The sequence below is a fragment of the Pteronotus mesoamericanus genome, unplaced genomic scaffold (assembly GCF_021234165.1).
Source record: "Pteronotus mesoamericanus isolate MK-2021 breed Mesoamerican mustached bat unplaced genomic scaffold, CSHL_Meso_final contig_25, whole genome shotgun sequence".
In the NCBI taxonomy this organism is placed as follows: Eukaryota; Metazoa; Chordata; class Mammalia; order Chiroptera; family Mormoopidae; genus Pteronotus; species Pteronotus mesoamericanus.
Window position 1 is genome coordinate 31,847,715 of NW_026555105.1, and position 18,874 is coordinate 31,866,588.

At 40.5% G+C, this 18,874-nt stretch overlaps 1 long non-coding RNA gene across 1 annotated transcript; it reads right to left on the reverse strand.

The window, feature by feature from the left end:
• Positions 1-13,608: 13,608 nt before the first annotated feature.
• Positions 13,609-18,379, reverse strand: LOC129070540 (uncharacterized). Its single transcript, XR_008529138.1, has 3 exons — positions 18,258-18,379; positions 14,976-15,052; positions 13,609-13,769 (listed from the first exon to the last, which is right to left on the reverse strand). It is a non-coding gene; the product is annotated as an uncharacterized LOC129070540 (long non-coding RNA).
• Positions 18,380-18,874: the final 495 nt, after the last annotated feature.

Below are 18,874 nucleotides of genomic sequence, written 5' to 3' on the forward strand. Positions count from 1 at the left end.
TATCAATGGGGTAGTAAAAATATACTCCACTGAAGAACTTGGAAAAATAATGCAATCCACCATAGTTTCCCACAAAGACATCCAAGGGAGAAATGAGAGACTTGGGGCGGGAGTAGGGGGGCAGAGAGAAAGAAGAAATGAGACTAAAATCACACCCTATTTACACAATTTTATTCATCAACAACACGCTGGTATAAGTTTATCTGATCATGCAGTTTCTTCCTACAGTTAATTGAATGATGAGCACTGAAAATAAGGAGGAACAAATTAGACACAATATTATGTGCCACCTTCCCCTGCTATCATAAGGAACGCTGGTGAACAACTTCCTCAAGGTCTCAGTATGATCCTAAGGCCTCAAGTAGACAAAACCTATAATCTGGTGATGACTTAATGGTTTTGAAAAGCACAGAGTAAGATCCTAAAATGAAATAAGCAATGCAGTATAGCGTTTTTTCCTTTGTTACAGGTAAGCTAAGTTTGCCAATGGGGGGCAGAAGCATAAAATGGAGTAAAAATAGCCTCTTCAACAAATGGGTGTTGGGAGAGCTGGACAGCTACATGCAAAAAAATGAAACTAGACCACCAACTTACCCCATACACAAAAATAAACTCAAGATGGATAAAAGACGTAAATATAAGCCATGAAACTGTAAACATTCTAAAGGAGAACATAGACAGGATAATTTCAGATATTCCATTCAGTAATATTTTCTCCGATATCTCTCCTAGAGCAAGGAACATAAAGAAAGAGCTAAACAAATGGGACTCCATCAAAATAAGAAGCTCCTGCACAGCTAAAGAAAACACTATCAAATTGAAAAGGGAGCCAACCTATGGGAAAATATATTTTCCAATGATACCTCGGACAGGGGTTTAATCGCCAAAATATATAAAGAACTCACACGATTCCACTCCAGGAAGACAAACAATTCAATTAAAAAATTGGCAAAAGACCTGAACAGACACTTCTCCAAGGAGGACATACAGAGGCCCATAGACATATTAAAGGATACTCAACATCACTAGCCATCAGAGAGATGCAAATTAAAACCACAGTGAGATAACACTTTACACCAGTCAGAATGGTCATTATAAATAAGTCAACAAACAAGTGCTTCTGAGGTTGTGGAGAAAGGGGAACGCTAGTACCCATTGGTCGGAATGCAGACTGGTGCAGCCACTGTGGAAAACAGTATTGAATTTCCTCAGAAAACTAAAAATGGAACTGCCTTTTGACCTAGCAATTCCACTGCTGGGATTATGCCCTGAGAATCCTGAAACACCAATGCAAAAGAACCTGTGCACCCCAATGATCATAGCAGCACAATGTACAATAACTGAGTGCTAGAAACAGCCTAAGTGGCCATCAGTAAATGAGTGGATAAAAAAAACTATGGTACATTTACACAGTGAAATACTACACAGCAGAAAGAAAGAAGGAGCTCCTACCCTTCACAATAGCATGGGTGGATCTGGAGAGCATTGTGCTAAGTGAAATAAGCCAGACAGTGAAAGACAAATACCATATGATCTCACCTATAAGTGGGACCTAATCAGCAAAACAAACATGCAAGCAAAATATAATCAGATACATTGAAATAAAGAACAATTTGACATTAACCAGAGGGGAGGGAGGAGGAGAATAATGGGGGAATGAAGGGGAAGGATCATCAAGGAACATGTATAAAGGACCCATGGACAAAGCCAAAGCAGGGAAAATTGAGGGTGAGAGGTAGAGATGGATGGGGCAAGGGTAGTGGTGGGGGGAAAGCAGAGACAACTGTACTTGAACAACAATTTAAAAAAAGAGAGAAAAAAAGAAGAAAGCTAAGTTGAAACTGATTTAACAAAGTTGAAATATTCTTTTTCTATTTAAAATCCAGATGTTCCTTCCTTCTTCAGCTTTACAAACTGGAGTGTAATCAGTATGGTAGATCACAAAGCCAGGCACAATTTCCTGTTCTTCCCTTTATCTATACTCTGTGCAATGTGCCTTCGTAGCTCTTCCCATCAGGTGGTGCAGCCACGTTACTCACATTTTGAACCTGGGCCAGCCTTTAGACAAGAGAATGCAGCAAAAGTGACACTCTATGTATTCTGAGCTGAGGCTCAAGAGCTTTGCAGGTTTCCATACTCTTTTGGACCTTGCTACAATTATGAGAACAAGTCCCAACTAGCCTGCTGGACTATGAGACACCACATAGAAAGGAGTTAAGGTGACCTCATATAAACCAGTCCCCAGCCCACCTGCTAACTGACCACAGATTCATGAGTAAGACCAGCCTAGATGAGTAAAGCCAATCCCATTCAACTCATAAACTTGTGAGAAATAATAAATTTGAATAGTTTTATAGCAACAAGATTCAGGGTTATTGTGCAGCAATAGTAACTAATACAGATGGAGTATATTCACCCCAGTCTTCCCCATCCCCAATGCACTGACATTGAGCTTAAGCCTGGTGTTATCACTGATAGGATGTAAGTGGATGTGACATGAGCTGAAGCTTTAGATGTGCCTCTATGGCTGGGGCAGGTCTTTTGGAGTTTCCACTTTCTACCATGAACTCCATATAGTTTTTGTGTTAGCTTTAGTCTTTGAATGCAGACATGGGGAACAGACTTGCAACTGACCATAGTCCATCCTGAACATGCCAAAAATCAATCCCACCACAGCTGACCTGCAGGTTTGTGAGTGTGAATTAAAATGTTTGTTATTGTACTCCACTGAAATTTTGGTGCTTTTGTTAGGCAATATTATCATAGCAGTAACCTGAGTAACATATGGAGTATTAACATATAAAATTAGCATATTATGGGATGCACATTATCTCATGCCATAAATTAACATCTTTGAATACATAAAACAATTGTTTATTAATTGTATCATAATTGAGTTGTACGAGAAAATTTTACAAGATAAAGAATTCTATTTAAATCCTTTTTGTAAATTGTAGTTATGGAACATCATCTTTAATTGTATTAACTTTTGAATTCAGATTTCAAATATTCAACACTGGATTAAGTTGAAACTTTATATGAAGTCCAAAGAAGACTTCAAGAAAAAAAATAGGCTATTTAATTCAAAATAGCATTTTTTATGATGTATGAGATTATACAAAGAAATTTATAAGAAACATGGTCAAAATCTGTCTTTGAAGATGTATCACAGTATTTTTATTCTCATTTCTGTTTATTGAGGTACAAGTTACAGAAAGTACAAAAGTATTTTTAATTATATTTTATTGTTTATGCTATTACAGTTTTCCCAATTTTCCCTCCTTTGTCCCCCTCCACCCAACACCCCCCACTCCCTCAGGCAATCCCCACATTATTGTCCATGTCCATGGGTCATGCATAAGTGTTCTTTGCATACTATATTCCCTATGCTGTACTTTACATTCCTATGACTATTCTGTAGCTATAAATTTGTACTTCTTGATCCCTTCACCTTTTTCACCCATTTCCTTAAACTCCCCTCCCATCTGAAAACCATCAAAATGTTCTCTGTATCTATGATTCTGTTTCTGTTCCCTTGTTTATTTTGTTTTTTAGATTCACTTGTTGATGTATATGTTATTTATTGCCATTTTATTCTTCATATTTTCTTCTTCTTAAAGAAGACCCTTTAACATTTCATATAATATTGGTTTGGTGATGATGAACTCCTTTAACTTTTTCTTGTCTGGGATACTCTTTATCTGTCCTTTGATTCTAAATGATAGCTTTGCTGGGTAGAATAATCTTGTTTGTAGGTCCTTGCTTTTCAGCACTTCAAATATATCTTGCTGATCCTTTTCTAGTTTGCAAAGTTATTTTTCTTTTCTGAGAAATCAGCTGACAGTCTTATGAGGAAATCCCTTGTATGTAACTAACTGCTTTTCTTTTTCTTTTCTTTTTTTTTTTTTTTTTGGTGTGCTGTAGAATTTTTTTTCAAGTATTTATTCAAGTTTTATTTATTCTTAAATTATAAGCTTAGAACGCAAAGTTAAAATTCTCAAAAGGGAAGCAAATGATACATTTTCATCACCCACATGAATTGCTAATTAAAATTTTGTAAATTTGTCTTGTTTTCTAAGCATCTTTTTAAATTTTATTTTAATTTATTTTTTCAAATACAATTGTCTCTGCCTACCCCCACCACTTTCCCTTGCCCCCTCCCTCCTTCCTTCCCTCAGCTCTTCCCCTTTGGTTTTGTCCATGAGTCCTTGCTATATGTTCCTTGACTTTTCCCTTCCCTTCCTTTTCCCCGCCCCCCCCCCTCCTTCCCTCTTGTCTCTGTTGATTCCTTTTCCTTTCAGTGTTGCTGGTCTTATTTTCCTTGCATCCTTCTATTGTTGGTTAGGTTCCACTTATAGGTGAGATCATATGGTATTTGTCTTTCGCCCCCTGGCTTATTTCCCTTAGCATAATGCTCTCCAGTTCCATCCATGCTGTTGCGAAGTTTAGTAGTTCTTTTTTTCTTTCTGCTGCGTAGTATTCCATTGTGTATATGTACCATAATTTTTTGATCCAATCACCTACTGATGGGCATTTCCAACACTTGGCTATTGTAAATTGTGCTGCTATGAACATTGGGGTGCATAGGTTCTTTTGTATTGGCGTTTTGGTATTCTCAGGGTATAGTCCCAGCAGGGGAATCGCTGGATCAAAAGGCAGTTCCATTTTCAGCTTTTTGAGGACATTCCACACTGCTCTCCACAGTGGCTGCACCAGTCTGCATTCCCACCAACAGTGGACTAGGGTTCCCTTTTCTCCACAGCCTCGCCAGCACCTGTTGTTTGTGGATCTGTTTCTGATGGCCATTCTGACCGGTGTGAGGTGGTCCCTCATGGTGGTTTTGATCTGCATTTCTCTGATGGCTAGTGATGCTGAGCATCCTTTCAAATGCTTCTGGGCCCTCTGTATCTCCTCCTTGGAAAAGCGTCTGCCCAGGTCCTTTGCCCATTTTTTGATTGGATCGTTTGTCTTCTTGGAGTGGAGTCGAGTGAGTTCTTTATATATCTTGGAGATCAAACCTCTATCTGATGTATCATTAGCAAATGTATTTTCCCAAAGGTTGGCTCCCTTTTCATTTTGCTGATGTTTTCTTTAGCCATGCAGAAGCTTCTTATTTTGATGAGGTCCCACTTGTTTATTCTTTCCTTTATGTCCCTTGCTTTAGGAGACATATCGGTGAAAAAATTGCTGCGTGGGATATCTGAGAGTTTCCTGCCAATGTTCTCCTCTAGGACTTTGATGGTGTTGCGACTTATATTTAAATCTTTTATCCATCTTGAGTTTATTTTTGTGTATGGTGTCAGCTGATGATCCAATTTCAATTTTTTGCATGTAGCCATCCAGCTCTCCCAACACCATTTGTTGAAGAGGCTGTTATTGCTCCATTTTATGCTTCTGCCCCCTTTGTCGAATATTAGATGTCCATAGAGACCTGGGCTTATTTCTGGGCTTTCTATTCTGTTCCACTGGTCTATGGGTCTGTTCTTGTGCCAGTACCAGACTGTTTTGAGTATAGTGGCTTTGTAGTAGAGTTTGATGCCTGGTATTGTGATCCCTCCTACTTTGTGGTTCTTTCTCAAAATTGCTGCGGCTATTCGGGGTCGTTTATGGTTCCATATAAATTTTTGAAATGTCTGTTCTATTTCTGTGAAATACGTCATTGGTATCTTAATAGGGGTTGCGTTGAATCTATAAATTGATTTTGGTAGTATGGACATTTTAAGGATATTAATTCTTCCAATCCATGTGCACGGTATATGCTTCCATTTATTTGTGTCTTCCTTAATTTCTTTTTTCAATGTTGTATAGTTTTCTGCATACAGGTCTTTTGTGTCTTTGGTTAAATTTATCCCTAGGTACTTTATCTTTTTTCGTGCTATATCGAATGGTATATTTTTCCTGATTTCTTCTTCTTCTATTGCATTGCTGCCAACACCATTTGTTGAAGAGGCTATTATTGCTCCATTTTATGCTTCTGCCCCCTTTGTCAAATATTAGATGCCCATATGGACCTGGGCTTATTTCTGGGCTTTCAGGGATGCTTTTCTCTTGCTGCTTTTAAGATGCTCTTGTTGTATTTAACCTTTGGCATTTTAATTATGATATGTCATGGAGTGCTCCTCTTTGGGTCCATCTTGTTTGGGACTCTCTGTGCTTCCTGGGCTTGCCTGTCCAATTCTTTTGCCAAATTAGGGAAATTTTCTTTCATTAGTTTTCCAAATAGATTTCCAATTTCTTACTCTTTCTCTTCTCCTTCCAGCACCCTTATGATGAGAATGTCAATATGCTTAAAGATGTCCTAATGGCTCCTTACACTGTCCTAATTATTTTTTTGCATTCTTTTTCTTCTTCTTGTTCTGATTGGTTGTTTTTGGCTTCCTTATGTTTCATGATTGCTGACTTTATTCCAGGCTTCATCCACTTTACTGTTGATTCCCTGGATCGTTTGAATGCTGTTGAGGTCCTCACCAAGTTCCTTGAACATCCTTATAACAAGTGTTTTGAACTCTGCATCTGATAGATTGCCTTTCTCCGTTCTGTTTAATTCTGGAGTATTGATCTCTTCTTTCATTTAGGCCATGTTTCTTTGTCTTCTCATTTTGGCAGCCTCCCTGTGTTTGTTTCTATGTATTATGTAGAGCTACTATGTCTCCCACGCTTGATAGAGTGACTTAATGTAGTAGATGTCCCATAGGATCCATTGGCACATTCTCCTCTATTATGCCAGCTGAATACTCAATGTGCGCCCACTGTGAGGGCTGTGTACACCCTCTTTCTGTAGTTGTGACTTGATTGCTGTTGGCACGTCCAAGGTCAGCCAGTGCCTATATTCTGTCCAGAGTCACACTGCATTAGCTTCAAAGTGATCTGCAGATAGCTGTTACTTGTTCTGGGTCTGGGGCAACAGAAGCCAGTTGCTGCTTGTTTGAGACAATTTAGATAAATCTGAAGCATAAGCCAAGACAAGGCATTCATATGGAAAAGCCACTGGAAACAGCTTAGGTGGGCCTGGAAGTTGGGTGGGGCAGGGCCTCACGGAATTACCAGGTCAAGACAAATGTGTGAGCCAAGTTAATAGCATTCCAGATATGGTGCCCACCTGCTGGCTCTGTGAGGGGAGGGCTCAGAAAAGGAACAATGGCCTCTGCCAGCACTTCCGTCTGGGAGAAAAATGCCCCCAGCTCTTTCCCTGATGCTGGAAAATTCAGTTCCACCCCATATGTTTCTGATGCTTTTCAATCTCCTGTCCTTGCATTGGGGCTCAAAGGGAGTGAATACAAGTGGGGGGTGGCCCATAAGAGGGACTTCCTGGGACTCCAGAAACTTCTGTCTTCCACAGCCTTGATTACAGCTGGTTTTTACTGCCAGAAGTTGTGGAGGCTTCTCTTCATGGCCCTGGAACCGTGGGCTGGAGGCCTGGTGTGGGGCAGGGACCCCTAACTCCTAGGTATCCCTCTCTATTTTTATCTGCCACATGGTCAGTACTAAGGAATTCCTTATACTAAGGAATTTATAAACAATGTGGTCAAAACCTATCTTCAAAGATGTATCACAGAGTATTTTTTTCTCATTTCTGTTTATTGAGGTACAAGTTACAGAAAGTATCCATCTTAAATGAAGTGTGCAGCTCAATTAGGTTTTACATATATATGTACAAGCACACAGTTCAAAATATAGAACACTTCTAGTACTCTGAAGGTTTCCTTGGGCCCCATCCTAGTCTACACTTCTCCCAAGACCTTTCATCACCTTAGATTATTTGTGCGTGTTAAAATAAATGGAATGATACAGATTGTATTCTTTTGTATCTACTTTTTATGTTAAACATTATATCTCTGAGAATCATTCATATTGTTAACATGCAGCAGCAAGTCATTCATTCTTTCCCATTGATGATTAGTATTCCATTGTATGGGTATATCAAAATTTGTTTATCCACTTTAAAATTGATACACACTCAGATTGTTTCCAGCTGTAGACTATTAAGAATAAAACTGCTATGACTATTCTTGCACATGTCTTTTTGTTGATATAAGCACTCATTTCGTTGGGTATACCTCTCTTAATGTTATTTTAATTAAGGAAATTTTGTACAACGTAAGTGTTCAAAAATAGATGTAAGGCTAAGTACATTATGATATATTTATATAAGATCATATGTTGCAGCCATTAAAAGTTTTCTTTTAGAAGATTCTTAATCACCATATACAATATGGTTTCTATTATGTCCCCAAACTATGTAAAAATGTCTAAATAGGTATGTGAACTATGTATATGTGTGTGTTTGGTGTGTGTATATAGGTATATAAACAGGAAAGAACAATGCCAGAAGGCTAACAGTGATCATCTTTAGGTGATAAATATATGTATAATTTCAATTTTCTTTTTTATATAATTTCCCATACTTTTAACAGGGAAAACATACTACTCAATCACAAAAATGCTTAATAAAAAGACCAAAAGTCACAATAGATATCTTCTGTTCATTAATAAAATCTTATAAACCACATTTTGCAATACTTCATTTTATTATTACATTTAGTCAATCTAAATGATATATAAAATCTTATCCCTTACCATACCATGAGTCAGGATTCATATGGTCAAGCCAAACAGGCATCTCCTACATGTCTTGGCCTGGACTATTCCATGATTCTAGTTTCTCCTTAATATTATTACCCAGTTATACAATATCCAGAAAAAGCAACCATTCCAAAACAAAGAGAGAAAGAAGAGCAAAGAAAAAGGCAACATCTGATTTTTTAATTGAGACAGCTGAAGTACTAGATGAATCTCATTAAATAGTCATTACAAATAAAGTGGACTGAAAAGAACAGCATGATATAACTGGATTATGCTGCAGAAATGAACCCTTTTACAATGACATACAGGTTCAGTTTTTAAAATATAACCTACTTTTTATTTGTTGTTTAGTTTATAATAAATGTTATTTTAATTACTATATCCTAAGAGTGTAACTGTTGTTTTTTTCTGAATAATCATCATGACATCAATTAAGTCTATGCTCTCATATAATTTGACACAAATGGTCATTTGAAAAATTTCAACCAAAGTCAAAATCAGCTTAGGAAAGAATCTGAGAAACAAAATTGTGGAGTGCCAAGTATTTCCTGTTAAGAGTTTCTCTAGTCCAGGGGTCAGAAAACTATGGCCCCAGGCCACACCCAGCATACTGTATCTTTTCGTATGCTCCCTGAGCTAAAAATGGTATTTACATTTAAAACATGTATACTATAAAGTTATTATATACATGATATTCTTAATTTTTCTCTTGTCCCAAAAAGCTGAAAATGCTTACTCTCCAGCCCTTACAGAAAAAATTTGTTGAATCCTGCTCTGGTCCATCCATGACATTATGTATTTTTGTTTACATACTGGTGAAAATGAGTGGTGTTTTGGAAGAGGTAATTTAGAGAGGAAAAAGAACTGTGCATTCAACATACTAGTTTTATTTTCATCCTAAGCATACAGGAATTCTGTTTTTCCCAGCCATTCTTGAGGTTGGCTGGACCATGTGATGAAGTCAAAAGTCATGTAGCCTGGCCTTAAAGCTTCCTGAGCAAGTCTCCATTACTCTTCTCTATTCCCTAGTCAGCTGGAGAAGGTTCTAGAAAATACATAGCCAATAAATAAAAGAACCTGGGACCCCTTAATACAAGGAAGACTTCTCTTGAAGGCCAAAATATTCAAATTTGCAAGAAATAAATTTTTAATTTGTTAAGCCATTGAGATTTTGGTGACTGTTTGTTATCGCAGCCAGTGTTACTTTCCCTGACTAATACATATATAAAATTTTTTTCAGTATCATTGTGCCTCATATCACTATCACATTGTTTACTTGTATACCCACCAATAAAGTATAGGAATCCATCAATCTTTGTGGGTAACCAAAATATCCCTTTAAAGTGTTATTTGGCTTTCATATCTCCAACAATTAAAATCTGTATTCCAAAACACTACTTTTTGTTTGCTGCTTATGGATAAAATTGAACTATGATTTCAGAACTAAGTTAGACACCAGGTAAATAAAGGAAAATCCCAACCTTTGGAAAATAACAACCACCCAAATTTGAGCTCCAAAAATGTGTAAACAATTTTTTATGCTTATTCTTCCATAAGGCTATTTCTCATCTAACTTTCACCATCATCCTGTTTAGAGTTTTCCAAGTGAGAATCTTCACATTTCAGTTTATACACATCTGGCTCACAAATGAGGCACTCCACCCCCACGCATTGTGAAATCCTGCCACAAGCATTGGTGATGAGATCTTGTGTTTATTAGTAAAGATGTGAGAACCAGTCAGTCGCAAAACTATTTTGAGTGGAGACATCTCTGATGTGGCACTTAAAGTTGTCAGTTTGATCTTTCTCTGCTGAGGAACTGCTGTCATTAAATTCACTTCTGAATGCAAATTTACTAGTTTTAGCTTGCTTTCAGATATAACCCCACTTGGGTCTATTGAAAAGACTATATTAGCTACACTTTAGTTGTAAAAAAAGAGTTAACGTGTCCAACCTGTTGTCTTTTTCCTTCATTTGACTAAGCTTTTTTCATTTCCCTAAGTATATTTAGATTATTTGCATTTAAAAATGCATCATAAAGCTAAGGTTTTACTATTTTTAAATCACTGAAGGGAACTGTAATTAATAACAAATTTATTTCTCCTTTGTACACCAATCCTATTTTTCTAACAAAAAAAAACAGAATTTAAGTCTAAACTATAAGAATGAATTGATAATGACTTTGAGAGAAAATTAAAAAAAATAACTGATTTATAGAAGAAAGTAACCCTCTACTATAGCCACAGCCCACTGTCCAGAGGAAACTGGACAAGACTGACAACTTAGAACAAAGTAGAAGAGATTGCCAGAAATTCTGTATTCTTTCTTTCCACATATGAAACTTATAACACACCAACATATTTTCAATTAAGAACTCTTCCCACTTAACCCCATAAAAACGGCTCAAGATTTCTGCATCTTGAAAGTGAGTTCCCCAAAATTAGGCAAATTGTCATTACGGACCCTCTGATGTGACACACTGAGAACACAGCATCATCAAGCTGGTATCCTGCCCAAAGTGCAGATCCAAGATTAATCTTAGAAAAGCAGTCATACAAGTATAAACTGAAGGTATCCTGCAGAATCAACTTGGCTCGACTTTTTAAGAAATGTTAGTGACACTAAAGACCAAAAGAAAAATGTGGGGAGGAGATGGGGACTGTTAAAGACAGACATAAAAAGACATGACAATGACAATTAAATGCAACAAGTAAGGTGATCAAAAGTACAAACTTCCAGTTATATATTTGAGGGTTCTTAAAAGGGTAAATCTTAAAAATTCTCATCACAAGAAGGAAGTCATCACTATTGTATGGTGATGGATGTTAACTAGATATTGTGGTGATCAGTTTGCAATATATACAAGTATTGAATCATTGTATATACCTAAAACTAATATAATAAGTCAATTATATCTCAATTTTTAAAACACAGTAATTTTCACCTGAATCCTGGATAGAAGGATATTGTAGGGACAATTTGAAAATTTTGAGTATAGATTGTAAATTAGATATTATTGCATTGACGTTAAATGTCTTCAGCATGATGATTAATTATATTTTGATGATGTAGCAGAATCTCTTTATTCTTAGAAGAGATGTGCTGAAGTATTGGGGGTGAACATTTGAATGATCAGTTTTTACTATATGACGAACCCCCACACAACAGAACTTCATCATGCTATTTAAGCTGGGCTCACCTAGGTGGTTTCTGCAAGATCTCCGCTGGGCTTCCTTAAGTATCTCTGATCAGCAACAGGTCAGCTGGGTGGACCTGCTTCTAGGAATAGGCTGGTTGCTGGCTGCAGTTGACTAGGACCCTGTCTTTTTTCTTCCAGCAGGCTAGTCCTGGTTTATTTACATGGAAGCAGCAAAGCTCCAAGACAGACACAGAAAGAGAAAATGGAAACATGCAAGGCTTCTTGAGGGCTGCCCACAGAACTGGTGAAATATCCTTTTGTGCTACATTGTTAGTCAAAGCCAATCACAAAGGCCAGCACAGAGTCAAGGAGTGAATGCCCCTCATTGTGATGGGAGAAGCTGCAAATCCACTTTGTAAATGGCCTTGACACAATGACAGGAAAATGTTGGTCATTTGTACAATTTATCCCAATGAAATTCATTCAATTATACTTGCAACTTTTCAATAGATTTGAATTTTTTCAAAATAAAAGTTTGGGGAGAGGGATAGAAGGTACCACAAGAAGGCAGATACAAAAGAGATATATTATAAAATGCAAATTGTATTATTTTTTTCTAAAGTCAAGTCCAATGTATGGTGATAAAAGTCAGAATATTGGTTACAATTGGGTAATTAGCTTCTGGGGTACTGGTAATACACTATTTCTTTATTTGAGTAGTAAAAATTCCATTGAGCTATAAACTTAGGACATGTACTCTTTCCTATATGTATTTTTTAAGTTCACCTTGAAAAATAGAAATAGTATTGGTCTTGGAGCTGGGGAACCTAATGCTGCTACCAAGTCCCTCCAAGATACTGAAAATGTCTATTTAATTCTCTGGGCCTCAGTTTCCTCATCTGTAAAAGAAGCCTGGATAAACTCTACGGGCCCCTTCCAACTCTGAGATTAAATTCTGACTGAACAGTTTATTCTCTTCCAGGCTAGAAATTATTTGTGAGGCATTTTTTAAAAAAAGAACTTAGATGATCTATAACATATAACATTGCAATTATGAGCACTTTTCTCCTCCAGCTATAACATGTCCCTGATATTTAATTTTGCTTTCCAGAATTTGCACTGAAATAAGTAAAGTAAAAGCAAAAGAGGAGCTTCTTATGAAACATATGAAGTCTTCAAGGAATAGCTATTTGCAGGAGAGGTCAGTGGACTAGCACGACATCATGTTTTAATACCACTCTGGACTCTGCCTCAAAAGGAAGGCACATAATGAACCCCTTCAAAAAGCCATTCCTATTTCCCTGCCAATCCAGCCGGTGCCTGGGAAGGACATCCCTCATTCTGAATAAATGTTTTTAACCTCTTCAGGTCATGTACTTGGTGGTTTCTTATATTCTTTGAACATTTAGGAGATTTTAAAGAGAAGTGGAGAGCCACAAGCTTCCCCTCTATCTTCATGTGTCTTGTGTATGTGTTAGATAATCGGGAAGCGGATGGTCCAAGTATCCCACAAGACTAGCTGTTGTTTCAGGGGTTGGAGCCCCTGGGAGCTCCTCTGAGCCTCAGAGGGTGGTGATTTTCTCACTTCTGAGCATTGTGAGTTCTTCATAGTTCAAAGGACTCTAATGGAACACTTCAGGCTTTTTGTTTATTTGTATTTCCTCAAGGGCTTAGAGTTTACCTCTAGGGCTCCTTTCAGCTACAATTTCAGCAGTTTTCTAAAAGCTGCATCCATTGAACAAATATTTTACAGAGCATCTATTACGTGAATTCAGAAGTGAATGAGACATAAAAGTTCCCCGTCTGCATGCACACAATACGGAGTCCTTCATCTGTCAGACAGACAGAACTGGAACTACTCACCTTGTCCTACTGCTTTGCAACAGCCCAAGATAGACATTCTTAGCTCCAAGTTAGAGGTGAAGAAACAGATTAGGAGAGGTAAAATAACTTGCCCAAGAGGTTACATGGTTAGTAAGTGGAATCCATCCACTCCACTTTACAGTAACTCCTTGGCTCCTAAGATGAGTTGGTGTCTTGTGTCAGTCTGTTAAAACACGGATCAGCAAACTGAGTCATGTGGTCCAGCTCCCTGTTTGTGTATACAAAGTTTTATTAAAACACAGCCACACCCATTTGTTCATGTATTTTCTTTGACTGCTTTCCCACTGTAGCAGTAACAGTTGGACTGAGGAGTTGTGACAGTAATCTCAAACTCCGCAAAGACAAAAAGTTCTGCTAACAGACCCTGTAATGAAAAGATTTGTCACCTCTCCCTTACGGAGCATTACCCGCTATGTTTGTGAGAGTAAGGTAAGCTCCTGTAACAAACCCCAAATTTTTGGTGGCTTAACATATGTTTTTAAAACTTTATTTCTCAACCATACAATAGTCCAGCCATGGTGTTCTGGGTAGAGGTAGCTTCTAGAGGTGGGGTAAGAGCCCTGCTCCAGGGAGCCACGCTAATCACTGAACTAAGACCATCCAAGGCAGAAACATCCAGCCTGCAGACAAGGTGAAAAGAAAGAGATCATGCACAGGACATTTTTAAGGGCTAGGTAGGGAAATGCACACATTACTTCTACCCACATTCTATTGGCCAGCACTCAGTCACATAGCTGTATCTAAATGCACAGGATATTGGGAAATGTAGTTTACCAGTACGTCCAGGAAGAGGAGAAAAGGGGGTTTTGGTGAACACATAACAGCTTCCACCATAATCCCTAAATGCTAATCATTCTTACACTCTGAATAAAGTCTCTAGTTTTGGCTTCTCCAATCTGTTTTAAATCTCATATATATTATTCATGTGTTTAATTTTTTAAAAAATTTAATGTGTTTAAAATTATTTTAATTGAACTGAGGTAAGTTCACCATTACTTTTTGAGATACATATTGAAATATGTACAAGTGAAATGATATTATGTCATGGATTTTCCTCAAAATAATCTCAGAAGGAGAAACTATATGATAATATACATGAGACAAGATTGGCCTTGAGTTTTGTTGAAGCTGGGTTTTAGGTATGTAATGATTCATTATATTATTCTTTTCCTTTGTATATATTTAAAAGTATAATATATAATAAAAACTTGTATTTTAAAGATTGCACTTACACTCTTTGCTGCTCTGCAACAGTTTTCAATAAAAATAAATAAATGAATGAATGAATGAATGAATGAATGAATAATAAAGTAAAAACAATAAAATCTTGACTATAATAGACCACAAGTTTCTCTTCAATGATATTTACCATAGGTGTTCTGGCGTGTTGTTGTTGTTGTTGTTGTTGTTTTACTTTCCTCAAATATTCCAGTCAAATAAGCTTTTCTGCAAGATAATAATAAAAGGTAATCTATGAGGGAATAATACAAATGACAGAAGATTTAATATTCTTAGGTTAGCCACTTTTAGTAGGAACTCTCAAGAGACTTAATTTATTAAGCAGGGTCTAAATAAAGACCAGATTTATTACATTCATTAAACAAACACTGATTGAGCAACTAGAAATATATTAATGATGAGGCAGATGTCCCTGTCTTGAAGAATGCACTACTTCTCAGACCAGGTAATGTTAGGTGCTATACCAAATATCACCAAATCACAGTGCTTTAAGCAACAAAGTTTTATTTCTTACTATGCAAGGTTAAATAAAGATATTCCTAGTCCAATTGTTCTGTTTTTTGTAGTAACCTCAGAGTCCTTTGCCAAGCAGAAAGGAAGACAAATTTGTGTGAAAACATCCCTCAGGAATGTTTTATGGCCAGACATAGAAATAACAGAGTTCTCCACTGTCTCTCCTAGCCTCAGGTGTTGCAGGAAAATGTTTCTTTAGCTGTGAACCCAGGAAGGAGAAAACTGGATACTGGAGTGGTGGAGGGTGGGTAGTGGGTAGGAGATATGCTCTGGGAATGTTCTACCACAAAGTTGATCCAGGTGTGATTGGAAGATGGGAAGATGGAAGATGTTTTACTAGGTAGTAAGGTCAATAATAAAGATATGAAAACAATGATGTGGGAATTCTTGAGGTAGGATTTTTTTAAAACTTTCATCAGCTACTAGTATTTCATAAATGTGCTTGAAGCTTAATTTGTTTAGGTTATTAAAACCTGTCATTCTTTTTCCACAAAAATTGTAAGCCCATGTTCCCTAACTCCTCAAAAGCAGAGCACTGCTGGCAGCCTTGTTTGACAACTTAATCACAGAGCATGGACATTTATCGACACTAGTTATGTGTGCTTACTAGAACATAAACTCACCTGGAATTTGGATCTCACAGCGTGAAAGGATTTTAATAGCAGTTATTCATACATTTGTTCAACATTTTATAACGACTTCTATCCCCAAAATTCAATTTACAATTTTTACAACACCTTACAAAGACTTTGATCTCAAACTCTCCTTTTACAGATTTATACGAATTTACACTCACAGCAAGGATTTCTTTCCAGAGTTTTTAAAAGTTATTTTTTTTCCTTAGGATCCAAAAACGTTAATTTTAGATGAGAGGAGAGGCAGTTGGGGTTCACATGTGGGGACTATGTGTGATGAAAATGCAGGACACAGCAGCGCCTGGAGTCTAATTTAGAACAGCCTGCCTTGGGCAACAGGAAAGTCATTTGTCCCTGTGCGCCCACTTCACAATCTGGCACATGGGGGGCGGGGAAGGCGGGGTGTTAGAGCCAGCCCTAAACTTCGTCTTTCTTCAGGATTCTAGTTTGCCATCTTAATTTATATATTCCATCCATGTGCTGACTCTCTTGCTCCCCCCCCCACCCCCAAGTGATTCTAATTAGAAAACACACTGGAGGATCCTCCTGGGATCTGAAAGCTGCTGGGATCCTCTTTGATCTCCCATCTGAACCATGGACAGTCTATTGTTTCAAATGCTCCCCCAGCTCTCCAGTTGACAATTATTGGCATTTTAGAGCCTGGAGATCGCAATAAGACGCCTGACAGGGCTGGCTGCCTAAAAATCCAAAGCAAGCACTCCCTCCAAACATCCTCCCACCCAAAACAAACACTGCAAAGGAAAAGATATCGCGTGCTTTATAAACAGCTGCCAACTTATTAATAAGACTCTACAGCTGGTTAGAATTTTAAAGATGCTGAAGGCATCTTTAAAGCGGCAACTAGCGCTTCCTTCCCAGGACACAAATAAACCCAACAAGCATCCCGTACCTTAACCGCCCCTATTTAAATTCTGCAAAATGCTACCATGACTTGCCGCACTTTCGGGATGATAAAGGTGTTTCTTGTCTTAATTTGGGTAAGACCCAGCTGAGATGCCTTGCGCTTAAAAATGTGAAGTTATAAAATAGTTGATTTAAGAATCTTTCCTCAGTTTGTAGCACAGGGAGGAGGCGGCCAGAAATGGGGCGGGGAGAGAGGTTTGTTTATTTATTTAATATCAGTCACCAAGGGAGAATCGTGAGGGCCCATCTCAGAGGCACTGGATGCGAGAAGGACTTGGAAATTTGCGAAATGCTTACGTGGGAACGCCAGGACTGAGGGCTCCGCTAGCGGGTTGGGAAGGGCTGGGCGGGCACAGGGGAGGAGGGGAGGAGGAAACCGGGTGCGGGGCGGGGGAAGCTCTGTATAAAAGGCCCCAGACATACAGAGCGCCCACCACTCCGAGCCATTTCTGGAAGGCGGGAGCTGCTGCAAGATCCAGAGGGAGGGAAACGTGCGGTGCCACTGGAGTGATCTGAGCCCACCGTCGGACCCAGTTGCTCCTGCATCGGAGGCGAGGACCCCGCGCCCCCTGCCAAACTCAAGCCCTTTCTCTTGCCAGCCAACCCCTGCAAGGCATGAGTGGCGCGCGGGAGCCCGAGGCTGCAGAGCGGTCATGAGGCGGTGGCCCAGGGACAGCGGCTGTGCGTCTGCAGCCCACAGGTCCCCTCCGGGCGCGGCGCCTCCTGGATGAACCCCCAGACCCGCGACTACCAGAGCTGAGATTTATCCCCAGTGCCCCACCTGCGTTCCGCGAGCCTGGCCGCGAGCACCCGGCCTCAGAAGCTTACCGCCGCGACACCTGCGCACCGAGCCAGACCCACGTCCAGCGAACTGGACTCGCCTTCCTTCTAGGCTCTACAAGGCGACACGGGTGTGTGAGCAGCGGTGCTCAGGAGGCAGGCGGCTCTCCGTCCCGGAGCAAGAGTCAAGATCCTTCTGGAACGACTCTTTATCCACCTCTTACACACGCAAGCCAGCTGCAGGCGGGGACGCACAGTCGCAGACAGACACCTGGCTTGTCCTGCGCCCCCTCCCTTCTCCATCACCACAACTCCAACTCCACTTTGTCAATAAAGGTTTCTAAACTCCCTCAGGCACTCCCCCCAATCCAATCCACCCACAGCCCCGAGCCTCAGTGCGCACAGGGGCCGTGCCCTCGCAGGCCGCAGTGACTTCAGCAGCGGTGGCGCGCACTTGGCACAACCTGGCAGGCGGACGCGGACCCCAGAGGGGTGCCCAAGTCACTTCCAAACAGTGACAACCCCTGTGTACCCGGGGCCCCCATCTGGAGCCAGCTCACCCTAGCACTCGGCGGCTGGGCAGCTCGTCCCGCGTCCCGAGGTAGCCTAGGGAGGAGGGGAGGTGGCTTGTCCGGTGAGTGGCTCAGGGCGGGGGAGCCCAGCGTGGAGGTAACTCCGGGCCGCCACTGAAGCCCTCCTCCTCCTTCTCCTCCTCCTCCTCCTCCTTCTCTTCCTCCTCCTCCTCCCGGCGCTCCTCTGGCGGCCGCTCCTGTTCCAGCTGCGGCGCCGCGGCCACATCTGGGGCGCCCATGTGCGCTCGGGGGCTTGGCTGCGCCCGCCCCGCCGCCGCCTCCGCTGCCCCCTGCCCGCAGGGTGGTCCCCGGCCCGGCCTGGGTCCCGGGCAGCCCCCTGTCCCCGCCGCCGCAGGGAAGCGCCCGGGTTTGCTCAGCAGCCGGCTTGGACGCCCCCGGCCCCGCCGTGGCTCCGCCGTGGTGCGGTGGCGGCGGCGGAGGCGGCGGCGGCTCCTGCTCCCCTGGCCCGGCGCGCCCCGCCGCTCCCAGCGCCAGCCCCGCGGGCCCGGGGAGCGGGGCCCCGGCTGGGGCCGACGCGGGAGCCGCGCTGCCGGGCTCCCGAGCTCCGACTCCTCCTCTCCCGGCGCCGCCGCCGCCACCGCCCG